The sequence below is a fragment of the Meriones unguiculatus genome, chromosome X (assembly GCF_030254825.1).
Source record: "Meriones unguiculatus strain TT.TT164.6M chromosome X, Bangor_MerUng_6.1, whole genome shotgun sequence".
NCBI classification, from domain to species: domain Eukaryota; kingdom Metazoa; phylum Chordata; class Mammalia; order Rodentia; family Muridae; genus Meriones; species Meriones unguiculatus.
In genome coordinates, this window is record NC_083369.1 from 9,096,133 (window position 1) to 9,122,647 (window position 26,515).

A 26,515-nucleotide genomic window follows, 5' to 3' on the forward strand; every position below is an offset into this window, starting at 1 on the left:
GGCTGCATTGTCTTCCTTTGTGGCCTGGCAAGACTGCACCCCACTCAGGAGGAGGTGATCAAAGAGCCAGCCACTGAGTTCATGTCAGAGACAGTCCTTGTTCCCATTACTAAGGAACTCTCTGGGACACTGAGTTGCCATGAGCTAAATCTGAGCAGGGGTTCTAGGTTATATCCATGAATGGTCCTTGGTTGGAATATAAGTCTCAGAAAAGACTACTGTGCCCAGATTTTTTTGTTTTGTTGCTCTCCTTATGGAGCTCCTGTCCCCTCCAGGTCTTACTATCTCTCCTTCTTTCATAAGATTCCCTGCACTCTGCCCAAAGTTTGTTTATGAGTCTTAGTATCTGCTTTGATACAAACGAGATGGACACTGGAAAAAGGAGAAAACAGGCAACAAGACAGGAGCCTACTACCACAGAGGGCCTCTGATAGACTCTACCCAGCAGTGTATCAAAGTAAATGACTCTAAACAGCTCCAGCTTACCCTAAAATATTTTCCTCTGAGAAGTTCAATGTAGGACTTATTATTGCCTCAGCATATAAAAAAAAAAACTGGAAAGGAATTAAAATCCTTTTAATTCTCACACTTGTATCATAAGAGCAAATTATGTTTTCTACTCCATGTAAATTATGTATGAAAGCAAAAATCAAGTTGGGTCTTTTTTTAGGATGTGTCTGCCTCTGAACTATGAATGTCTGAATTTTTATTCCCACTTTTTGTTTTAATTGGGAAAAATAACTCATAGTTTTTATGATAGGAAAGAGATTAGAGATCAACTCTTAATTTCTTAGAATGTTAAATTCAGACTTAAATTATAAATTAGTATAAAATGTATAGTTTAAGCTTCTGTAACTTTTTAACTGGGCTATAATTTCTCTCAATAATTAATTAGCTTAGTGCCAAAAATAATTTTATTGTGTATAATTGAGGTATACTAAAGCTATTATTGGATATTTATTTATTTATTTATTTATATACATATATATAGAGAGAGAATGAGCAAAAATGATTTTGATAGTAAGGGAGAGTAACATATCTATCACCTTACAGCTGCATTTTGGAATGAGTAGCTACAAAACTACTTAGGTAACAAAAACTCATACAATGTAATTTTATTAAAATTTTGTTTATGTTAATACTTGTTCTCCTTTTACTTATTTTATAAATCTGTACAGATGTTAATAACTCAGTATTTCTTTTTACTGGGCCAAGTTCTCTGTAGAATGTTGTATATTATATAACTTTGTAATTAAAAATGGCATTGTAGTTTAGTAAGAACAACAATTTTAATGATTCATGTTACTCTCTGCTTAAGAAAGTCATTAATACATGTGTCTCATCTATATAAGGAATATAGGTGATATCTTATGTTTTAAAGGACCAAAAAATTAGAAATATCTATTGGCTGCTTTCTCAATTTGCATAAAATGGATTAATAAAGGCAAATTTAGTTCTTTCTACAAAGCCAATCAATAGCCATAGAATGATTTTTTTAATAGAGAAAATAACCTCTAATGTCAATAAGTCACAAAGCAAGGAATATACTTGCTATATATCACAAAATCTTAATCATGTTGAGAGAGGGATATGGTAATCAAAATCAAAATTCTCTATCCCTGATATATCTAAAAAAATAAATTGTCAGTTTTTCTAAATTCTGACCGTTTTCATATTTTATTTTTTCAAGTTTTTGAACAATTGTTTACTTTCATGAATCTGTCTTAAAAGAGGTTTACATACTCCACAGTTTATTTGAGAAAACAAAGAATCTTTTTTTTTTGAGTGGTAAAATTATTTCCAATTTTTATAACTGCATGATTTCTTCTAACGTTTATTAACATTCTTTTCTTTTCTGTTTGCAAGGTCTGTGTGTGTGTCTGATGCAAGTTATTAATCTTTGATGGGTGATAAAATTAGAAAGGATGGAAGACTCCCATAAAGTCTGAAACTTCTCTTGAGTATAGTTATTCAAGGTTGCATTTTACAGAATTAGTTATTTCATTTATCCTTGAGTATATTTTCCTTTAATTTTCTATATTTTGTAGAGAGGTAGAGCTCAAAAAAAGCCCTCTTATATCACGAGCTTTTCATGGGTATTTAACCTCTTTGATATGACAATTGCTCTTTTTCTCCTTCCTTAGAGGTTGGGTGCTATACACTAAAATATGAAGCTCATTCTCATGGGTTTTTCTTTATGATACTCTTAACTGGGTGTGATGGCTCAAGATTTTAATCTCAGCATTCCAGATTCAGTGTCAGATGGATCTCTTTTAATTTTGTGGCCACCCTGGTCTATTAGTGAGTTCTATACCAACTGGCCTACCTGGTGAGACTCTGCCACAAAACAACAAAACAGATCAAAACCATCAAAACAGATACTCCTGTTTTACAAATTTTCAAACACAAAAATATTTCTATAATAGCAAATCATAGTACTATTTAGTTCTATGAGACAGGATGTCATATATCCCAGGCTGGCCTTAAACTTGCTAATTATTGAGGATTTTTATAAATTACTTATCCTCTTTCTTCTACCACCTAATGTCAGGAATTTCAAATGTGAGCCAACATGAATAATTTATATATACAGTACTGGTGATCCCAACCTAAGGTTTCTAGCATCTTACAGATTCTCTGTACTAACTGAACTAAAGACCTAGCCTCAACAATACAACTTTTTGTTTTGTTTTCAGAGATAGAGATTCACTATGCATCTCTGGCTGTCCTATACCTCCCTATGTTGACCAATCTGACCTGAAACTCATAGAGTTCTGTCCGCCTGTCAAGAACTAGCGTTCAAGATATGCACCACACTTGGCATAACAATATCATCCCTTTTATTGTCTGAGAGTTTCATATCAGTGTACAATTCATCTTGATCACATCCACTCCTTCACTTCCTGACCTCCAAATCTTCTCTGATTCCCCACTTTGCACTTTTTATTTTTTATTCACTTTACATCCTTGTTATAGCTCTATCCTTCTTTGCCTACAAGTTTCACCTTTGCTCCCTCACCACCCCATTTTTCTCAGTTTCATGAATTATTTGTTTAACTCACTAAGCCCATCTGGTGTTGACAGTCTCTTCATAGGTATAAGAACCTCCACTGAAACACACTAGGGGTCACGTGTTTGAAGAAAGTTGACTGTTTCCAACATCAGCTGTAAACTGCCAATAATCCCTCAGCTACGTCTTCTGTGAAACAGTATTTCTTATCCATGATAGACCCATTATAGATAAGGTCTCATAATAGATGTGGCTGTAACCAAAAAATCAAGCCAACTAAAGTTTCAATATGAATGGAAGAAGGACCAATGAAATCCCACCCTTAGCTGAATAACAAAACCATTTTTACAATGTCTTCTTCTCGCTTAGTGATTAAGTGAGCTTGCTGCTCTTGAAGAGAACTTGAGTTCAGATCCCAGCTCCCAAGTGGAGCAAGGAGCATAGGGAGCATTCAAACTCTCCTAGCTCTAGATTCAAAGCATCAAACACACCCTCCTCTTCAAACTTCTGTATGTACTTGCACACAAATGTGAATACACAGACTTATAGATCTTAAAGTGTTTTCTTCCTGGTATTTTGTTCAAATAAAAGTTTTAAATCATTCGTTGAAGTTGGTTGCTGTGTTTCTGAAATTATTACTTGCTTATTTGTCTTATCTATATACTTGGTGTTTAAGGTACAATCCAGAGTCTTTCACATGTTAGGCAAGTGTTCAACCACTGATTCACATCAAAAGACCCACAAAGCTTTTTAAATTTGTAACAAATCATCTATTCCTTTTCCATACCATTTACAACATTTGTTATAAATATTTTTTTTTAATTTTTTTTAATTTTTTTGTTATAAATAAATTTTAATATTTGAATTTGATTGAACTCATCCTCAGGTGCCTTTATTATGTGTCTTTATCCTCCTTGTTTCCTTTATAGCAATAATTAAATTAATATATTTAATTAATTTTGAAGTTCTATTTTGATTTTTTTCTATGTGATTCTAAGTTGTCATGGTGGATCATTACAAAGTAATTACCTTTGTAATGTATTTGATCCATACAGTACATCTTTTTCATACTTGTAATAAAACAGCAAATTATAATGGAAGGACTTAGGGGATAATGTTAAAACTTATAGAATGTTTAGAAAACATGAAAGGGTAGAAAATAATGAACAAAGATAATATAATTTAGTAATTAGTACAAGATGTCCAATATCCTTCCAATAGGATTTTCAAACATAGAAAAATATCTAGGAATTTGTGGAGGAATTTTAAGCCAGAAACATGATTGCTCTGACAAGGAATCGTATCTAAAGACTTTTTAGGTCTCTGTGATCTTGCTGCAATTCAGACACTCCACACACCTATATCCCTGATTAATACATGTCTTTAATCCCAAACAATGACATCTAATTGAGGGGCAGACAAATTGAAAATCAAAGATAGATTTGACAGAATGACTCAGAGGCAGGACACATCCAACTTTCATGAGAACAGACAAAAAAAAAGTGCAGGGAAAGAGAGTTGGGTTTCTTGCAGTTACTTGAATACAGTTAAGTACAACTGACTTCCTGAAGTTTCCTTTAGTTCCTTTCAGTTTGTGCAGTCAGTGCAGTCATTGAAGTTCAGTTTTGAGGCAGGTTTTGTTTTCTTTTTTTTTTTTATTTCTTCCATTGTTTTTTCTACACTTGATATTTTTTTCTCCATCTCTTGTATTCTGTTGGTAATGTTTGCCTCTGTAATTCCTGTTCTCTTCCCTAAAGTCTCCCTCTCCAAAATTTCTTCAGTTTGTGCTTTTTTTAATGTTTCATTTCCATCTTCATATCTTGAACCTTTTTGTTGATTTCCTTCACCTGTTTGTTTGTATTTTCCTGCCTTTCATTAAATGATTTGTTCAATTCCTTCACCTGTTTGTTTGAATTTTCCTGAATTCCTTTCAGTGATTTATGTATTTTCTTTCTAAAGGCCTCAATTTGTTTGACTGTATCTTTTTGTATTTCTTTACAGATTTTATTCATTTCTTCAATTATCATCTTTATAAGCATAGTTTTACCAAGCAGAGCAATTCAGTGAGAAGTCAAAAGAAGCAAATTTGAATCAGTCAGCTTGGAGAGATGTTTTGAGCCAGAACAGCTGATCTGAACCAGGGTTCAAAACTTGGAAAGGGGCAGGGAGGAGATGAGGAGGGGAGGGTGGGATTGGGAGGGAATGATGGAGGAGGCTATGGCTGGGATACAAAGTAAATAACCAGTGATTAATATAAAAAATAAAAATTATTTAAAAAATAAAATAAAATTTACATGGATAAGAATGGGGAGATGGAAGAGAGAATGTTAACTGAAATAAAGGATCATGAAACAGGAAAAAAAAAAAAGATCTAGCAAGGACACACTTATTCAGTCGTAAGTCTCAGAGGCCGAAAATATTATAGGCCTAGTTTAACAAATACAAAGTGGAAGCTGAAGCTTTCAAGGTGCAGGCTTGCAGAAGATTAGATTGTGTGAATGCTAGAAACTTCTAAGCCTCAGCCTTACGATAGTTAGATGGAAACACTCTGGGTTCAGCCCAATCCATGTATTTGTAAAGCATGAGTATTTGATATCTCATCACATCATCTGAGGAAATAAACACAACATTTACAGGAATTCTTTCACCACATTGAACAAGAATAAACACACAGTCATCATGAAATCAGAATCATAAACCACCTTTCTGAACCAAATTTTAGTTGTTTTCATTACTTGTTGAAGCATAGAATAGATAACATAGGGAACAGAAAAAATAGGTAAGAGCATTTTTAATGCAGTAAATACACTAAATTTTACTAACTTTTTATTCTCATCTAAAATTGTCTCTAACAGTTAATGGTTCTATTTCTCTAAAAATGGCTATTAACTGCATTGTTCAAGTCATAAATTGTGGTCAATTATTAATATATATCTTTATATAATATATGCAGTTATCAATACACATAAGTATAAATACATAAAATATAATGATAATAAAATTGTGGGGTAGTATAACTCTAAAATGTACTTAATCTAGTAGGATTGTAAAATAATGCCATAGTAAATTCACTACCTTCTTTCTGATCTAGATATAATTAGAGGGTTGAATGATTTTTAATCAGTGTTTGAACTTTCTAAAAAGAAGATTTTTAGAAAAGGAAGTGAAATAGAAAAGAATGTGACAGGTTAACAGTTTCAGGCAAATACATTAATATTTCTTTTCTGAGACAGCATCTTCAACAAATGGTGCGGGACCAACTGGATGTCTACATGCAGAAAAATGAAAATAGATCCATATTTATCACCCTGCACAAAACTAAAGTCAAAGTGGATCAAGGACCTCAACATAAAACTAGACACCCTAAATCAATTGGAAAAAAAAGTGGGGAACAGCCTAGAACTCATTGGCACAGGAGACAACTTCCTGAACAGAACACCAACAGCACAGGCTCTAAGAACAACAATCAATAAATGGGACCTCATGAAACTGAAAAGTTTCTGTAAAGCAAAGGATACCGTCATCAAAACAAAACGACTGCCTACAGATTGGGAAAGAATCTTCACTAACCCTTTATCTGACAGAGGACTAATATCCAGTATATACAAAGAACTAAAGAAGCTGAAAAGCAGCAATCCAAGTAATCCAATTAAAAAACGGGGAACAGAGCTAAACAGAGAATTCTCGACAGAGGAATATCGAAAGGCAGAAAAACACTTAAAGAAATGCTCATCCTCATTAGCCATCAGGGAAATGCAAATCAAAACGACCCTGAGATTTCACCTTACACCCATCAGAATGGCCAAGATGAAAAACTCAAGCGATAACACATGCTGGAGAGGTTGTGGAGAAAGGGGAAGCCTCCTCCACTGCTGGTGGGAATGTAAACTGGTACAACCACTCTGGAAAGCTATCTGGCGCTTTCTAAGACAACTAGGAATAGTGCTTCCTCCAGACCCAGCTATACCACTGCTACGTATATACCCAAAGTTTGTTCAAGTACACAAAAAGGACACTTGCTCAACCATGTTTATAGCAGCTCCATTTGTAATAGCCAGAACCTGGAAACAACCCAGATGTCCATCAATGGTGGAATGGGTACAGAAATTGTGGTATTTTTATACAATGGAATACTACTCAGCAATCAAAAAGGAGGAAATCATGAAATTTGCAGGCAAATGGTGGGATCTAGAAAAGATCATTCTGAGTGAAATATCCCAGAAGGAGAAAGACAAACATGGGATATACTCACTTATATAGACCTATAAGATATGATAAACATAATGAAATCTATACACCTAAAAAAGATAATCAATTGAGCGGACATGGGGTAAGATGATCAATCCTCGTTTAGAAAGACAGATGGGATGTGCATTGAACGTATGACAGGAGTCTACTGAGCGCATCTGAAAGACTCTAACTAGCAGTGTTTTCAAAGCAAAGACTCATGACCAAACCTTTGGCAGAGTACAGGGAATCATAAGAAAGAAGGGGAGTTAGTCTGATGGGGAAAGGATAGGAGCTCCACAAGGACCAAATACATCTGGGCACAGGGTCTTTTCTGAGACTGACATTCAACCAAGGACCATGTATGGATATAACCTAGAACCTCCACTCAGATGTAGCCTGTGGTAGCTCAGTAACCAATTGGTTTCCCAAAGTGAGGGGAACAGGGACTATTTCTAACAGGAACTCAATGACTGGCTCTTTGGTCTCCCCACCCCCGAAGGGAGGAGCAGTCCTGTTAGGCCACAGAGGAGGGCTTTGCAGCCAGTCCTGAAGATACCTGATAAAACAGGATCAGATGAATGGGGAGGAGGTCCCCCCTATCAGTGGACTTGGAAAGGGGCACGGTGGAGATGAGGGAGGGAGGGAGGGACTGGGAGGGAATGAGGGATCTGGACACGGCTGAGATACAGAGTTAATAAAATGTAACTGATAAAAAAAAATATTTCTTTTCTGTAAAAGTGGTGATAAAAAGGAGGTTGGCATATAAAATAACACAAAAATATCATTTAGCTAATTTTATATAATATGGGCAATTGAAAGTTTTCTCAAGTCAAGAAATAAAAAGAACTTAAAAATCTATAAAATATTAAATATGTATATCATCTAAAATAAGATGTAAACAAACTGTAATTAATATAAAAATAAAAATTTAATTAAAAAACAAAATGTTTTCTCATAGGAAATTTGTTCAGAGTATTTTCTAACAATAATGAATATTAATTAAGCAAAATAATCAGTGTCACAGTGACATTTCCATAATTATTTTTATTTGGTGTTTGGCTACATGTTTTAGTGCTTGTATACAATGTATACAACTGTTCTAATTTTTGTTCTAATTTTTGTTCTATGTTCTAATCATAAATCTGTGATTTATGATTTACACCAGCAAAAATAATAATGAAAAAAAGCACTGGTTGATGCCCCAGGTCCTGCCTCTGAGAAAAAGATATCGGACGGGTCTGCTGCTTTTTGGGTGGATGACACCTAAATGAACATTGGTACAAAGTCCCAATGTATTTCTAATATCAGAGATCAGACCTCTACTCTTGCCTGATGCGTCTAAAACAAAAAGGGGGAACTGTAGAGAGCTGTGTAATGCTGCGCCTTAAAGATGGAGCTGGTTTCCGCCTTCCACCATCCCGATGGTGAGTGCTCTCTGTCACAAACAACTCCACATTTGGCTAAGGCTGAGGATCTGGCTTGCTTCCGTGTATGTGGACCTATCTGCATTGCCCATGAGGCACGCTGGGGTTGGCTACCCAGAGGCTATTTTAAGCTGTGGGCTGGCTTTCCCCAGGGTCAGAAGATTGTTCAAGGTTCCTGAATAAACTGCATTGAGAAGAAAAAAAAATTATTTATACAAGTGGGGAAGCCAGATAATCTGCATGGTGTGTTTATGGCAAAACACAAGAAAAACATTTTTTTAAATAAAAAAAAAAGCACTGGTAATACAAACCTTATAATGTAATCATGAATAATATATCAGGTTTTTACAGAGAGCACTATTTTTTAAAAATTTTATTTATTTTTTATTAATAATTTTTATTCACTTTGTATCCCAGCTGAAGACCCTTCCCTCATCTCTCTCAATACCACCCACCCTCCCTCCCTCTTCTCCTTCCATGCCCCTCCCCCAGTTCACTGATAGGAGAGATCCTCCTCCCCTTCCATCTGACCCTAGCCTATCAGGTCTCATCAAAACTGTCTTAATTGTCTTTTTCTGTGGCCTAGGAAGGCTGCTCCCCCTTTCACTGGAGATGATCAAAGAGCTAGCCACTGAGTTCATGTCAGAGAGCCTGGCTACCCTTACTAGGGATCTGACATAGAGACTGAACTGCCATGGACTACATCTGTGCAGGGGTTCTAAATTATCTCCATTATTGTTCAGTGATTAGAGTGTCAGTGTCAGAAAAGACCCTTGGGGCTAAGTTTTTTGTTCTATTGCTCTCCTTGTGGAGATCTGTCCCCTCCAGGTCTTTCTATCTCCTTCTTTTTTCATAAGATTCCCTGCACTATGCCTAAAGTTTGGCTATAAGTCTCAGCCTCTGCTTCAACACCTCAATCAGTAGAGTCTTTCAGAGGTACTCTGTGGCAGGCTCCTGTCCTGTTCCTTGTCTTTTCCTGCTTCTGATGTCTTTTGCGTTTCAATCCTTCTGAATGAGGATTGGGCATATTTCCTGTCTTTCTTGTTTAGCTTCTTTAAGAGTATAGATTTCACTCCAAAACAATCCTCATGATCCACTTGTTTGAACTTCATCCTGGTTTGTAGTCTTTTTTTTTTTTTTTTTTTTTTTTTTTTTTTGATTTCCATAGTGATTTATTTTTTCTTTTTTTTTTTTTTTCAATGCAGTTTATTCAGGAACCTTGAACAATCCTCGGACCCTGGGGAAAGCCAGCCCACAGCTTAAATAGCCTCTGGGTAGCCAACCCAGGCGTGCCACGGGGGCAATGCAGATAGGTCCACATACATGGAAGCAAGCCAGATCCTCGGCCTTAGCCAAATGTGGAGTTGTTCGTGACAGAGAGCACTCACCATCGGGAAGGTGGAAGGCGGAAACCAGCTCCATCTTTAAGGCACAGCATTCTGCAGCTCTCTACAGTTCCCCCTTTTTGTTTTGGAGTGAAAACATTCACATAGCTTAATTCTTTCTGTTTCTGGGGCAACAGGAGGCATAAGCTAAATGTGAATAGTTTATCATGACTCTTTGAACTTCAGTTCCACCTGCTTATTTGAAAACTCTGTGGATCTATTTATATCAAACTTTTTTAACACATGGGACAGATTGATAAATTGTTACAATAATGAGTTCAAGCTCTAGCTTTGGTTTGTAAAGAATCTTTTGCCATTGTTTCACATCATGGTTATTCAGAGTTGGTAATATACAAAGACCTGTGTTGCTTTCCAAGATATCAAAGCCATAGGCTTCTGGTTCATAAAGTTTTTGAATTAGAGTCTTATCCTTGCCATGGGATCTTGCTAATAAAACGTGGAATTGTAAAAAAAAAAAAAAAAAAAAAAAAAAAGAGTATAGATTTCAGAATGTTTATACTATGTTATATGGCAAATATCCACTTATAAGTGAGTATATATTATCCACCATGACCCTGTAGGCTTCATCCCAGGCATGCAGGGGTAGTTCAATATACAGAAATCCATCAATGTAATAAGCCACATAAACAAACAGAAGGAGAAAAAAAAAAAAAAAAACACTATCATCTCCTTAGATGCCAAAAAAGCATTTGAAAAAATCAAGTACCAATTCATGTTTAAAGTTTTGGAGCGATCGATCAGGGATACGGGGCACAAACCTAAACATGGTAAAGGCAATATAGAACAAGCCTATAGCCAACATCAAACTCAATGGAGAGAAACTTAAATAAATCCCACTGAAATCAGGGACAAGGCAAGGCTGCCCACTATTTCTGTATCTCCTCAACATCATACTTGAAATTCTAGGCAGAGCAATAAGACAACAAAAGTTGATCAAGGGAATACACATTGGAAAGGAAGAAATAAACGTATCACTGTTGGCAGATGATATGAGAGTATACATGAATGACCCCAAAAATTCTACTGAAGAACTACTTCAGCTGAAAAACACCTTCAGCAATGTGGCTGGATACAAAATTAACTAAAAGAAAAAAAAATCTGTAGTTTTCCTGTATACAAAAGACAAAAGGGCTGAGAAAGAATTTAAGAAAACAACACCTTTTACTATAGCAACAAATAATATAAAGTATGTTGGTGTGACTCTAACCAAGTATCTGAAAGACCTGTATGGAAAAACAAACAAACAAACAAACAAACAAAAAACTTCAATTTAGTTTCAGATATTAGCCATTCTGATGGGTATAAAGTGAAATGTCAGAGTCATTTTAATTTTTAATTAACTGATGACTAGCATTTCTTTAACTGTTTCTCTGCCATTTGCTATTCCTTTGTTGAGAATTCTCTGTTTAGATCTGTACCCCATTTTTTAATTGGATTACTTGATTTGTTGCTGTTTAACTTCTTGAGTTCTTTATATATTCTGGATAAAGGCTTCTATCGTATATAGGGTTGGTGAAGATCCTTTCCCAGTCTGTAGGCAGTGGTTTTGTTCTGATGACAGTGTCCTTTGCTTTATAGAAGCGTCTCTGTTTCATGAGGTCCCATTTATTGATTGTTGATCTTAGAGCCTGTGTTGTTGGTGTTCTGTTCAGGAAGTTGTCTCCTGTATAATGAGTTCAAGACTCTTCCCTGATTTATCTTCTAACAGATTTAGTGTGTCTGGTTTTATGATGGGGGTCTTTGATCCACTTGAACTTTAGTTTTGTGCAGGTTGATGAATATGGATCTATAGGCATTTTTCTACATGTAGATATCAAGTTAGACCAGCACCATTTGTTGAAGATACTATCTTTTTTTCCATTCTGTGGTTTCGGCATCTTTGTCAAAAATCAATATCCGTAAGCGTGTGGGTTTATTTCTGGGTCTTCTATATGATAACATTAATCCATCAATCTGTTTCTATACAGTTTTTATTTCTGTTTCTCTATAGTACAGCTGGATATCAGGGATGGAGATACCTCCAGGACATCTTATATTATACAGGAATGTTTTAGGTATTCTGGGTCTCTTTTTACTCAAGATGTAGAGAAATTTTCATTCATGGACTTTAAAAAATTGTTTTGATAATTTTTTGAAAATGGCATTGAATCTGTAGATTGCTTTTGGCAGGATGGCCATTTTTACTATGTTAATCCTGCCAAGCCATGAGACTGGGCCATCTTTCCATCTTCTGTTATCTTCTTCAAATTCTTTCTTCAGAGACATGAAGTTTTTTTCAAACAGGTCTTTCACTTGCTTGGTTAGAGTAACACCAAGGTACTTTCTAGTATTTGTATCTATTGTGAAGGGTATAGTTTCCCTAATTCTTTCTCAAACTTACTGTCATTCACATACAAGAGGGCTAATGATTTTTTTTTTTTTTTAGTTAATTTTGTATCCAGACACTTTGCTGAAGGTGTTTATCAGCTGAAGTAGTTCTCTGGTTGAATTTTTGGGATCACTCATGTATACTATCATATCATCTGTGAATAGTGATACTTTTTCTTCCTTTTTTATTTGTATTCCCTTGATCTCCTTTACTTGTCTTATTGATCTAGCTAGGACCTCAAGGACTATGTTGAAGAGATACAGAAAGAGTGGGCAGCCTTGTCTTGTCCCTGATTTCAGTGGGATTGATTTAAGTTTCTCTCCATTGAGTTTGATGTTGGCTATAGGCTTGCTGTATATTGCTTTTACTATGTTTAGATATGTGCCCTGTATCCCTGATCACTCCAAGACTTTAAACATGAATGGGTATTGGGTTTGTCAAATGTTTTTTCAGCATCTAGGGAGATGATTATTTGGTGTTTTTCCTTCAGTTTGTTTATATGGTGGATTACTTCAATAAATTTCCATATATTGGAAACTCCCCCCCCCCCGCATACCTGGGATGAAGCCTACTTGGTCATGTTGGGTGATATATTTTATGTGTTCTTGGATTTGGTTTCTGAATTTTTTTTTTGTTTGTTTGTTTGTTTTGTTTTTGTTTTGTTTTTTTTTAGTATTGTTGCATCAATGTTCATAAGAGAGATAGATCTGAATTTCTCTTTTTTTGTGGTTTAGTGATCAAAGTGACTGTGGCCTCATAGAATGCGTTTGGTAATGTTCTTTCTGTTTCTATTTTGTGAAATAGTTTGAAGAAAATTGGAGTTAGCACTTCTGTGAAGGTCTGGTAGAATTCTGTACTGAATCCATCTGGCTCTGTGTTTTTCTTGTAATGGAGGCTTTTGATAACTTCTATTTCCTGTCTATTTGCCTCATCTTCATTTAATTTTGGTAAATTGATTCTATCAAGAAAATTCTCCATTTCATTTATATTTTCAAATTTTGTGGCACATAAGCTTTTGTAATAACACCTAATGATTGTTTGGCTTTCCTCAGTGTCTGTAGTTATGTCCCCCTTTTTGTTTCTGATTTTGCTTTCTCTCTGCCTTTTAGTTAGTTTGGCTAAGGGTTTGTCTATCTTGTTGATTTTCTCGAAGAACCAGATCTTGGTCTTATTGATTCTTTGAATTTTTTTTTGTAATTCATTGATTTTCGCTCTGAGTTTGATTATTTCTAATCGTCTACTCCTCTTGCTTGTGGCTGCTCCCCCCCGCCCCAGGTCTTTCACATGTGCCGTTAAGTTGCTTGTGTAGCTGTTTAAAACTTCTTTCTGAAGGCACTTTAGTTCTATTAACGTTCCTCTTAGCACTGCTCTCATTGTGTCCTATAAATCTGGGTAAGTTCTGCCTTCCTTTTCATTGAATTTTAGGAAGACTCTAATTCCTTTTTTCATTTCTTCCACGACCAAGTCATTGAGTAGGGAGTTGTTTAATTTCCACGTGTATGTAGATTTTGTTATTTCTGTTGTTGTTAAGGTCTTGTTTTAGGCTATGGTGGTCTGATCAGATATGAGATTATTTCTATCTTCTTGTATCTGTTGAGGCTTGCTTTGTGCCCAACTATTTGGTCAGTTTTTGAGAAGATACCGAGAGGTACTGAGAGGAAAGTATACACTCTAAGTGTGGGTGAAAGATTCTGTAGACATCTATTATGTACATTTGATTTAGGACCTCTGAAAGTGCCATTATTTCTCTCTTGATGATCTGCCTCTTGGTGAGAATGGAATGCTGTGATCTCCCACTATTAAGGTGTTGGTGTCGATGTGTGATATAAGCTTTGATACTGTTTCATTTACAAATGCAAGTGGTCTTGTATTTGGGGCATAGATGTTCAGGATTGCAATGTACTGCTGGTGGATTTTTCCTTTGATGAGAATGAAGTGCCCCCTCCTCAACTTTTTTGATTAATTTTGGTTGAAAGTCTATTTCATTAGATTTTAGTATAGTTACTCTAGCTTGTTTTCTGGGTCTATTGCTTGTAAAAACCTTTTTCCAGCCCTTTACTCTGTGGTAGTGTTTATCTTATTGCAGATGTGTGTTTGTTGTATGCAGCAAAATTTTGGATCCTCTTTCTGCAACCATTCTGTTAGTCTGTGTCTTTTTATTGAAGAATTGAGTCCGCTGATGTTGATAGATATTAGTAACCAATGAATGTTAGTTCCTTTTATTTTGGAGTTGGAGGTGTTGCTGTGTTTCTATGCTTGTTTTCTTTTATTGTTTCTTTTTTTCTTGTGACATTATCTATATCTTGTGTTTTCTTGGGTGTAGTTATTTTGTTGGGTTAGAATTTTACTTCCTTATTAAGGGCTGGTTTGCTGTGTAGATATTGTTTAAGTTTAGTTCTAGCATTGAATATTTTGTTTTCTCCACTTACGTTGATAGAAAGTTTTGCTGGGTATTGTAGTCTGGGTTGGCATCTGTGGTCTCTTAGAGTCTGCATGACTTATGCCCAGGCCCTTCTGACCTTCTTAGTTTCTGATGAGAAGTCTGGTGTGATTCTGATAGGTCTACCTTTATATGTTACTTGGCATTTTTCCCTTGCTGCTTTTAATATTTTTTCTTTGTCTGTAGATTTAGTGTTTTGACTATTATGTGATGTGAGAAGTTTCTTTTCTGGTCTAGCCTATTTGGTATTCTGTAGGCCTCTTGTATGTTGATGGGCATCTCTTTCATTAAGTTGGGAAAACTTTCTTCTCTGATTTTCTTGAAAATATTTTTTGGACCTTGGAGCCTGAAATCTTCTTTTTCTTCTATTCCCATTATTCTTATATTTTGTTTTTTTCATGATGTCCTCGATTTCTTGGATGTTTTGTGTTTGGAACTTTTCTGATTTTAATTCTGCAATTGTATCTTCAGTGCCTGAGATTTTCTCTTCCATCTCATGAATTCTGTTGGTGATGCTTACTTTTGTGGTTTCTGATCTTTTCTCCAAGTTCTCCATCTCCAGGATTTTCTCTGTTTGTATGTTTTTTAATTGAATCTATTTCTGTTTTCATGCCTTGCACCATTTCTTCCATCTGTTTTAATGTAGATTCCTGTCTTTCCATGATGGCCTTATTTTTTTATTAATTTCCTCTTTATTTCCCTGTGTTTTTTTGTTTTTTTTTTTTTTTTTTGAGAGCTTTAATCAGTTCCTCTTTATTTTCCGCCATTTGTGTGGCTATTTACTTGTGAGTTTTATTCATTTCCTCTTTATGTATCTTTAATAACTGGATAAGTATAGCTTTATAATAATTTTCCTGGTTTCTGATGAATTAAAGTATCTATTGATTTGGGGGTTTGCTGGTGAAGCCATAATCTCCTGATTTTTGTTGGATGTGTTCTTAAGCTGACCTTTAGCCATTTGCTAATCTGTAACCTTGTCTGTTAGTTCCTGGATTCTGTACTTCAGACTGGGTCCGTTTGTCTCTGGTGTCTGGAATGTTCTTCAGGCAGATGAGAGCGCTTCACCAGTTCAAGAGTGGATGTTGGTGTTTCAGCTGTAACTAAGGGAAAAGGGTCGCAGGCATATGCGTGTAAGCATGGGTGTGTGCATGAAAGTGTGCCTGGAAGGACAGGGTGCTACATCATGTAGATGCCTGGAAATGTGGAGCTTAAGGGTTGGAGGCGGTGCTGGCACTGTTTGCTGCCTCAATGTGCATGCACAGGTGCCCTGAATACTTCAGTGGCCTACAGGACTGTTGTAATGTCCTCCTGGTATTCACCTCTGTCTGGACTCCAGGAATTGTTTGCCTGGACTCCACTGGTAGACCCACAGAACAGGGGCTTCAGTGTTGAGAATGTTGTCCCAAAGATCTCTATGTTGTCCACAGTGAGATTCTGGATGGGAGTGATATGATGTCATGCTGCTAGCATGGAGGGACTCTATATCTATGGCTCTGCATGCACACATTTGAAGGCACTCTCACTGGCTTGCAGGGCTAATCTGAAAGCAAAGGGTGTCCCCTTGTTCTCTACTCTCAGACTTGGGCCCACAGTGGCAAATGAGAGTGTAGGAGATCTGTCAACTCAGTGGTGTCCATTGTTTACCCGCTGGGCTGGGAGACTTCCACCTGGGGCAGCCCCTGCTGCCTCTGCTGTCTCAGTCACAGAGCATTGCTGTCTCTGTTACTGAGCACGGAAGGTCCTGCTTTGTGTAGCTTCTTCTGTTGTTTCAGTCACTGAGCACAGAGACTCTTGCTTAGGTAAGCTGTAGCTGCAGACATCAGAGCCCAATACAGCCTCCTGTTGCAGCATCTGAACTGAGACGCCTGTACTGCTGCTGCTTCTGCTGTCTCAGTCACTGAGCATGGAGACTCATGCTTGGGACAACTACTATTTCCTCTGCCCTGCAGGGAGACCCATGCTAAGGGCAGCGGTCACTGCCCACAGCCTCTGTTGAGCAGGGAGGCCCTTGCTTGTGGAAAGGGGAAGTGCATGGGGGTTGAATATTCGCCACGCTCAGTCCATGGAGATGGTCACAGGTAACCTGGATCCAAACTGTCCCAGCTCACGGGTTGTCCTCTCTCACCCAGGAAGCCCCAATGTTGATGTTCTGGCTTCAGCTGCCCCTCCATTCACCAATTTTGGAGTATCAGATCCTGTGCCCTTCAGATACAATGCGTGCTGCTCTCCACCATGTTGGACTCCCCAAGTCTATTTTCTCTAATCCTAATCTTGGATATAGCCATATGACTTCCTTTGGAGAATCAGATATTAGTAGATACAGTGTAAATATAGATAGACAATGTGTCTTTCCTGTTTGGCTTGCTTCTTTGGTATTTGGTCTTTACCGAAAAAAAATAATATATTCTTTTAGCAACTCTTCTTCTAATTAGGGCACTAAAATAAACACAAGGAACACAAGATGTCTCACTGTTTAGTATTACTCATATTAAGTAATTGTCTATTTTACAGCAATGTAAATGTTATTTTTAGTTTTTCTGATGTCTGAATGAGATGAAAGCTGTACCCAAGATTTGCAATTAAAAAGCTTAGACTGAGCCCAGAGCATTTCCCTAGGCTGAAGCCTGGAAACTTCTATCCTTTGTACAATCGAATCTTCTGCAAGTCCTGACCATTTAAACTTCAGCTTCCAGCCTCTGTCTGCTAACCTCAGCCTAGAATATTTCAGCCTTTGAGACTTACTTCTGAATAAGCTCACCCTTTCTAGTTCTTTCTGAACTCTGGCTCTTGGTTCAGCTCAGGTCTTCTGGCTCAAAACTTCTCTCCAAGCCAATGAATTCAAACTGGCTTCACTTTGTTTCTCATTGGATTGCTCTGCTTGGAAAAACTGCCTCTGAATTCCATAAACTGAACTGTACTGACTGCACAGACTACACATACTCAACAGTACTTAACTGAACTGCACTGAACTCAACTCTTTCTGCTAACCTGCATTGTTCTTAAGTAGCTTCTCTTTCCTGTCTCTTCTGGTGAGTGTTGGGGGTATTCTATCTCTGACTCATTCTGTCAAATCTTTCTGTGATTCCTCACGTTGTCTGCCTTTCAATTAGACATCATTGTTTTGGATAAAAGGTGTGTACGAAAGGCATGTCTCTATTCCAGACAGAGGGATTAAAGGATTGTACAAAGGGCATGTCTCTATTCCAGTGGGATCACCCAAATTTAAGTCTTTGACTCACAGAACGTGAAGAAATAATGTCAGTATAGACTAGTTGGTGTGGGAATTGGGATGGAGGAAGGGATGATGGAGATAAAGTCATCAAACCTGGAAATAAACTCCAGGTTTATTTCCAGACTGGAGTGCAAATCTACTTTTAAAAGTATTTATAACCATTCCTGATGGGATCTGATAGACTAAGATCAGAAGGAAGGAGAGGAGGACCTCCCCATCAGTGGACTTGGGAGGGGCAAGTGAGAAGAAGGGTGAGGGAGAGTGGGGCTGGGAGGGGAGGAGGGATGGGCTTATGGGGAGATACAAAGTGAATAAACTGTAATTAATAAAAAATAACAAAAAGATTAAAAAATATTTATTTATTCAATTTATATATTGAATGCATCCTTTCCTCTTCTCTTCCTGTTCCCATCTTCCCAACCTCTTTTCTCTTTCTGCCCTCTTTTCTGATTTTAGATCACATGCCCCTAGCTGTGCTTCCTGGTTTTGCCCCAATGGAAGAAGATGTACTTTTTCCTGATTCAAATGAAGGTGCTGGGTGGGTTGGTAAGTGGGTGGGGCTCTCCTCTCCTGAACAGACCTATTTTCTTGTGCAGCAGGAAGTATTTTTATAAAGCCTTTGGACTAATAAGAAGTTGATACAAGCTCTGGGGCAGCCAAGCATCCCACTGTCACTATGAGGAGGACCCAGGCCTGATAGCACTTCCTTCCAGATGAGGAAAGCAGCCACTGCCCTGTACTGGGCTTAATCTAAGGCTCTACCAGTCTGTTGGGACCCTCCTTTCGTGTCATTCAGTAAGCCAGCAGACAGGGACACTCCTACTATAGAGCTCAATGGAAACCTCCCTCTCCATCCATGGGTTCCCACTGGGGGCTGCACCACCCATAAATTGGTTAGTTTACTATTGAAAGGTGCTGTGGATGCGACCAGATGAGAAAAGTAATCAAGAATCTGACTTACCTAAGAACCCAACCAGCTACAATCATGTGTGCCCCAGTAAGTCATGCCCATGGTGTAACAGTATTAAAAACTTCATGGAAGTAACAAAACATTTTCTATTTTTAATAATTTATATTTTATATTAATCACAGGTTATTTACTTTGTATCCCAGCTGTAGCCCCCTCCCTCCTTCCCTTCCAACCCCACCCTCCCTCCATCATCTCCTCCCTGTCCCTTCCCAAGTCCACTCCCATTTGTCTTTCTAAGTGAGGACTGATCATCTTACTCTGGGTCCTCTTTCTTGTTTATCTTTTTTAGGTGTACAGATTTTAGTATGTTTATCCTATCTTATAGGTCTTGTACCCACTTATAAGTGAGTATACACCATGTGTGTCTTTCTGCTCCTGGGATACCTCACTCAGGATGATCTTTGCCTGTTCCCACCATTTGCCTGCACATTTCATGATTTTCTTGTTTGTTTGTTTGTTTTTGAAGTTTACTTTATATAGTTCATTGGTTTTTTTTTAATTATACATTATTTTCTTTGTATCCCCCCTCTAGTTTCTGCCTCCTCCCCTCCCATTCTCTCCTTTCCTCCCCCTTCTTCACACACTCCCCTCCTCAAGTCCACTGGTAGAGGAAGGTTTCTTTTTCTTCCTTCTGATCCTACTCTGTTAGGTCTCATCAGGATTGGCTGCATTGTCTTCCTCTGTGGCCCTGTAAGGCTGCTCCCCTGTCAGGGGGAGGTGATCAAAGAGGAGGCCAATCAGTTCATGTCAGAAGCAGTCCCTGTTCCCATTACCATGGAACCTACTTAGACACTAAACTGCCATGGGCTACATCTGTGCAGGGGTTCTAGGTTACCTCCATGCATGGTACTTGGTTGGAGTATGAGTCTGAGCAAAGACCCCTGTGCTCAAATTTTTTGGTTCTGTTGCTCTCCTTGTGGACCTCTTGTCCTCTCCAGATCTTACTATTATTTCCCACTTCTTTCTTAAGATTCCCTGCATTCTGTCCAAAGTTTAGCCATAAGTTTCAACATCTGCTTTGATAGATGGACACCAGAAGAAGAAGAAAACAGGAAACAAGTTAGGAGATTTCCTTGTTTTTTAATTGCTGAGTTACATTCCACTGTATAGATGTGCCACAATTTCTGTATCTATTCCTCAACTGAGGGGCATCTAGGTTGTTTCAAGATTCTGGCTATTATGAATAAAGCAGCTACAAACATAGTTGAGAAAATGTCCTTGTTGTGTACTTGAGTAACTTTTGGATATATGCCTAGGAGTGGTATAACTGGATCTTGAGTAAGCAGTATTCCTAACTGTCTGAGAAAGCGCCAGATTGATTTCCAAAGTAGTTGTACAAGCTTACATTCCCACCAGCAATTGAGGAGGGTTCCCCTTTCTCTACAACCTCTCCAGCATGTGTTGTCACTTGAGTCTTTGATTTTAGCCATTCTTATGGGTGTAAGGTGAAATCTCAGGGTTATTTTGATTTGCATTTTCCTGATGACACTGAGGATTTCTTTAAGTGTTTTTTGGCCATTCGATATTCCTCTACAGAGAATTCTCTGTTTAGTTCCATATACCATTTTTTAATTGTATTGTTTTATTTATTGCTTTTTAACTTCTTTAGTTCTTTATATATTCTGGATATCAGCCCTCTGTCAGAGATAGGGTTGGTGAAGATCCTTTCTCAGTCTGTGGGCTGTCGGTTTGTTCTGATTTCAATGTCTTTGCTTTACAGAAGCTTTTCAGTTTCATGAGGTCCCATTTATTGATTGTTGCTCTTACAGCCTGTCCTGTTGGTGTTCTGTTCAGGAAGTTGTCTCCTGTGCCAATGAGTTCTACGTTATTCCCCAATTTTTTTTTCTAACTGATTTAGTGTATCCGGTTTTATGTTGAAGTCTTTGATCCACTTGGACTTTAATTTTGTGCAGGGTGATAAATATGTATCTATTTTCATTTTTCTGCATGTAGACATCCAGTTGGACCAGCAACATTTGTTGAAGATGCTGTCTTTTTTTCCATTGAATGATTTTGGCTTCTTTGTCAAAAATCAAGTATTCATAAGTGTGTGGGTTTATTTCAGGGTCTTCTATTTGGATACATTGAACCACCTTTCTGCTTCTATGCCAATAACATGCAGTTTTTATTACTGTTGCTTTGTAATACAGGTTGAGATCAGGAAATGGAGTTACCTCCAGGTTATTTGTTGTTGTAGAGGATTGTTTTGGAAATTCCGGGTTTTTTGTTTCTCCATATGAAATTGCTAATTTTTCTTTCAAGGTCTGTAAAGAATTGTGTTGGTATTTTGATGGGAATTGCATTGAATCTGTAGATTGCTTTTGGTAGGATGGCCATTTTGACTATGTTAATCTTAGCTATCCTTGAGCATGGGATATCTTTCCATCTTCTGATATCTTCTTCAATTTCTTTCTTAAGAGACTTGAAATTTTTTTCAAATAGGTCTTTCACCTGCTTGATTAGAGACACCCCAAGGTACTTTATGTTATTGGTGGCTATTGTGAAGGGTGTTGTTTCCCTGTTTTCTTTCTCAGCCCTTTTGTCTTGGGTATACAGGAGGGCTTCTGATTTTTTTTTTTTTTTTTAGTTAATTTTGTCTCTGGATGAATTTTGTGGGTTGCACATCCATACTATCATATCATCTGAGAATAGTGAAACTTTGACCTCTTTCTTTTGATTTTTATCCCCTTGATCTCCTTTACTTGTCTTATTGATCTAGCTAGGACATCAAGTACTATGTTGAAGAGATATGTAGAGAGTGGGCACCCTTGCCTGATTTCACTGGGATTGATTGATGTTTCCCTCCATTGAGTTTGATGTTGGCTATAGGCTTGCTGTATATTGCTTTTACTATGTTAGGTATGGGTCTCGTATCCCTGATCTCTCCAAGACTTTAAACATGAATGGGTGTTGGATTTTGTCAAATGCTTTTTTGACATCAGTTTGTTTATATGGTGGATTACATTGTTGGATTTCTGTGTAAACCACCCCTACATGCCTGGGATGAAGCATACTTGGTCATGGTAGATGATATCTTTGATGTGTTCTTGGATTCGGTTTGCAAGTATTTTATTGAGTATTTTTGCATCAATATTCATATGAGAGATAGGTCTGAAGTTCTCCTTTTGTTGGGTCTTTGTGTGGTTCAGTTATCAAGGTGACTGTGGTTTCAAAGAATGAGTTTGGTAATGTTCCTTCTGTTTCTATTTTGTGGAATAGTTTGAAGAGAATTGGAGTTAGCTCTTCTTTGAAGGTCTAGTAGAATTCTGCACTGAATCCATCTGGACCAAGGCTCCTTTTGGAAGAGAGACTATTGATGACTGCTTCAATTTCCTTGGGGGATATGGGACTATTCAATCTTTCTACTTGATCTTGACTTAATTTTGGTAGATGGAATCTATCAAGAAAATTGGCCATTTCTTTCAGATTTTAAAATTTTGTGGCATATAGGCTTTTGAAGTAAGACCTAATGATTGTTTGGATTCCTTCAGTGTCTGTAGATATGACCCCCTTTTTATTTCTGATTTTGTTGATTTAGATGGTGTCTCTCTGCCTTTTAGTTAGTTTGGTTAAAGATTTGTCTATCTTTTTGATTTTCTCAAAGAACCAGTTCTGGGTTTCATTGATTTTTGAATTGTTTAATTTGTTTCTAATTGATTGATACCAGCCCTGAGTCTGATTATTTCCAGTCGTCTACTCCTCTTTGGTGTGTCTGCTTCTTTTTCTCTAGGGCTTTTAGATGAGCATTTTAGTTGCTTGTGTGAGATGTTACAAATTTCTTCTTGAAGACACTCAGTGCTATGAATTTTCCTCTTACTACCGCTTTCATTGTATCCCATAAGTTTGGAGATTTTGTGCCTTCATTTTCATTGAATTCTAGGAAGTGTTTAATTACTTTTTTCCATGTGTGTGTAGGCTTTTTACTATTTCTATTGTTGTTGAGGTCGAGCTTTAGTCCATGGTGGTCAGATAGAATACAGGGGATTATTTCAATCTTCTTGTATCTGTTGAGTCTTGCTTTGTGACCATCTATACGGTCTATTTTGGAGAACGTTCCATGAGGTGCTGAAAAGAAGGTATACTCTTTTGAGTTAGGATGAAAATTTCTGTAGACATCTATTAGGTCCATCTGATTTAAGACCTCTGTAAGGCCTTTATTTCCCCATTTGTTTTCTGTCTAGATTATCTGTACCTTGGTGAGAGTGGAGTGCTGAAGTCTCCCAATACTAAGGTGTCGGGATCCATGTGTGATTTAAGCTTTAATAATGTTTCATTTATGAATATAAGTGCTCTTATATTTGGGGCATAGATGTTCAGAATTGTGGTGTCCTCCTGGTGGATTTCTCCTTTCATGAGAATGTAGTGCTCCTCCTCATCTTTTTTGATTAGTTTTTGTTGAAAGTCTATTTTATTAGATATTAGAATAGCTACCCCAGCTTGTTTTCTGGGTCCATTTGCTTGAAATACATTTTTCCACCCCTTTACTCTGAGGTAGTGTTTATCTTTGTTGCAGAAGTGTGATTCTTGGATGCAACAGAATGTTGGATCTTGTTTCTGCACCCATTCTGTTACTCTGTTTCTTTTTATTAGATAGTTGATTCTGTTGATGTTGATAGATAACAGTGACCAATGAACGTTCGTTCCTTTTATTGTGGAGTTTGTGGTCTTGCTGTGATTCGTTGCTTGTTTTCTTTTAATTTTTGTATGGAAATTATCTATATCCTATGTTTTCTAGGGTATAGTTGTTTTCATTGGATTGGAGTTTTCCTTCTAGTATCTTACTAGGGCTGGTTTTGCTGTGTAGAAATTGCTTAAATTTATTTTTTGTCATGAAGCATTTTGTTTTCTCCATCTATGTTTGCTGAAAACTTTGCTGGGTACATTAGTCTGGGTGGGCATCTGTGGTCCCTTAAAGTCTGCAAGAGGTATGCCCAAGCCCTTCTGGATTTCATAGTTTCCCATGAGAAGACTGGTATGACTCTGATAGGTCTACCTTTATATCTTACTTGGCCTTTTTCCCTTGCTGCTTTTAATATCTTTTCTTTGTTCTGTAGATTTAGTGTTTTGACTATGATGGGATATGAGGCGATTCTTTGCTGGTCTAGTCTATTTGGTGTTCTGTAGGCCTCTTTTATGTTTATGGACATCTCTTTAAGTTGGAGAAATTTTCTCCTATGGTTTTCTTGAAGATATTTCCTGGACCTTGGAGCCTGGAATCTTCCTTTTCCAGGCTCCACGGTGAGAAGGGAACCCCAAGGAGCCAAGTTAGCTCAGAGGACAATACACATGAGGAGAGCTACAGCAATTTCCTGAGAAGCACCAGCCATTTGGTGACCATACCCAAAAAGCTGGGGAGTTCCTTCAGAAACAACCATCTTCCTGCCAAGGGGATCCCCCCACCAGGGCTCTAGGAGGCACCAGAAACTAACAGCCAATACCTGAAACAGCCATATGGATAAAGATCAGAGATAAAGCACAATCAGGAAATGCTAAAGCAATATGGCATCTCCAGAACTCAGTTATCCAGGGACAAGTAGTCCTAGATACCCCAACACAAGTGAAATTCAAGAAAACATCCTTAAATCTATGCTTATGAATGTGATAATGGAGAAAATGAATAAAATCTCTAAAGAAATGGGGGAAGATACAGCCAAAGTGTTTGTGGCCTTTACAGAGGAAATAATTAAATCACTGAAAGAAATAAATGAAGTAGAGGAAAGTTCAAATAAACAGGTGAAGAAATTGAAGGAAAAGCAGGAAAATACAGACAAACAGGTGAAGGAAATCAACAAGATGATTCAAGATCTGAAGATGGAAGTGAAAAATTAAAGAAAACACAGAGAAAATCCCTGAAAGGGAGAACTTAGGGAAGAAAACAGGAACTACAAAGGTAAGCATAACCAACAAATTACAAGAGATGGAAGAAAGAATCTCAGATGTTGAAGATTCAATAGAAGAACTTGATGTATCCATCAGAGAAAATGTTAAATCTGAAAGAATTCTAACACACACAATCCAAGAAACCAAAGACAACATGAAAAGATGAAACTTAAGAATAATAAAAACAAAGGAAGAAGAACAGTCTTATTTCCAAGACCCAGAAAATATTTTCAATAGTTTGGGTATGGTCATAGAGGAAAATTTCCCCAACTTAAAAGCGAGGTCTATAAGCATACAAGAGGCCTAAGAACACCCAGTGGATTAGACAAGAAAAGAAAATCCCCCTGCCACATAATTATCAAAACACTAAATGTACAGAAGGAAGAAAAAAATACTAAAAGCTGTAAGGAAAAAAGGCCAAGTAACATATAATGGCAAACCCATCAGAGTCACACATGATTTTTCAACAGAGACTATAAAAGTGAGAAGGGCCTGGACTGATATTAAGTAGAACACAGTGTCAGGACAGACTACTATGCCCAGAAAACCTCTCAATCATTGTGCATGGCGAAATCAAAATATTCAACTACAAAAACAAATTTAAAAAGTACCTACACACAAATCCAGCCTTACAGAAGATACTAGAAGGAATAAAAAGAAACCAAGAAGGCTGAATACACCCAGGAAAACAAAGGAAATAAATAATCTCACTACAGCAAAACCAAAAGTACCCACGCACACAAACACACTAGCACAACCAACATCAAAATAAAAGGATCTAATAGTCACTGGTCAATAATATATCTCAACATTAATGGATTTAACTCTTCAATAAAAAGACACAGACTAACAGAATGGATGCATAAACAGGATCCTACATTCTGCTGGCTACAAGAAACACACCTCAGTCACAAAGATAATCATTACTTGAGAGTAAAGTGATGGGAGCCAGTTTTCCAAGCAAATTGACCCAGAAGCAAGCAGGGGTAGCCATTATAATATCTAATAAAGAAGACTTTCAACAAAAAATAATTAAAAGATATGGGGAAGGTCACTTCATACTCATCAAAGGAAAATTCCTCCAAGAAGATATCTCAGTTCTGAGCATCTATGCCCAAAACCAAGAGCATCCACATTTGTAAAATGACAGGTCAGTAAAGCAGAAACTAAATACAGAAACAATGACACTAACAGATGTCATGAATCAAATGTACTCAACAGTTATCTACAGATATATAATCAAACACAAAATAGTTTACCTTCTTTTCAGCATCTCATGGAACCTTCTCTAAAATAGACTATATAGTTGGTAAGAAAGCAAGCCTCAACAGATACAAGAAGATGGAAATAATCCCTTGGATATCAGACTACCATGGACTATACCTGGACCTCAAAATCAAGAGGAATAGCAAAAAGCTTACACTCATATGGAAACTGAACAACCCTCTATTCAATGACAGCTGGGTCAGGGAAGAAATAAACAAATTAAAGGCTTCCTATAATTTGGTGTAAATGAGGGCACAGCATACCGAAAATTATGGGACACAGTCAAAGC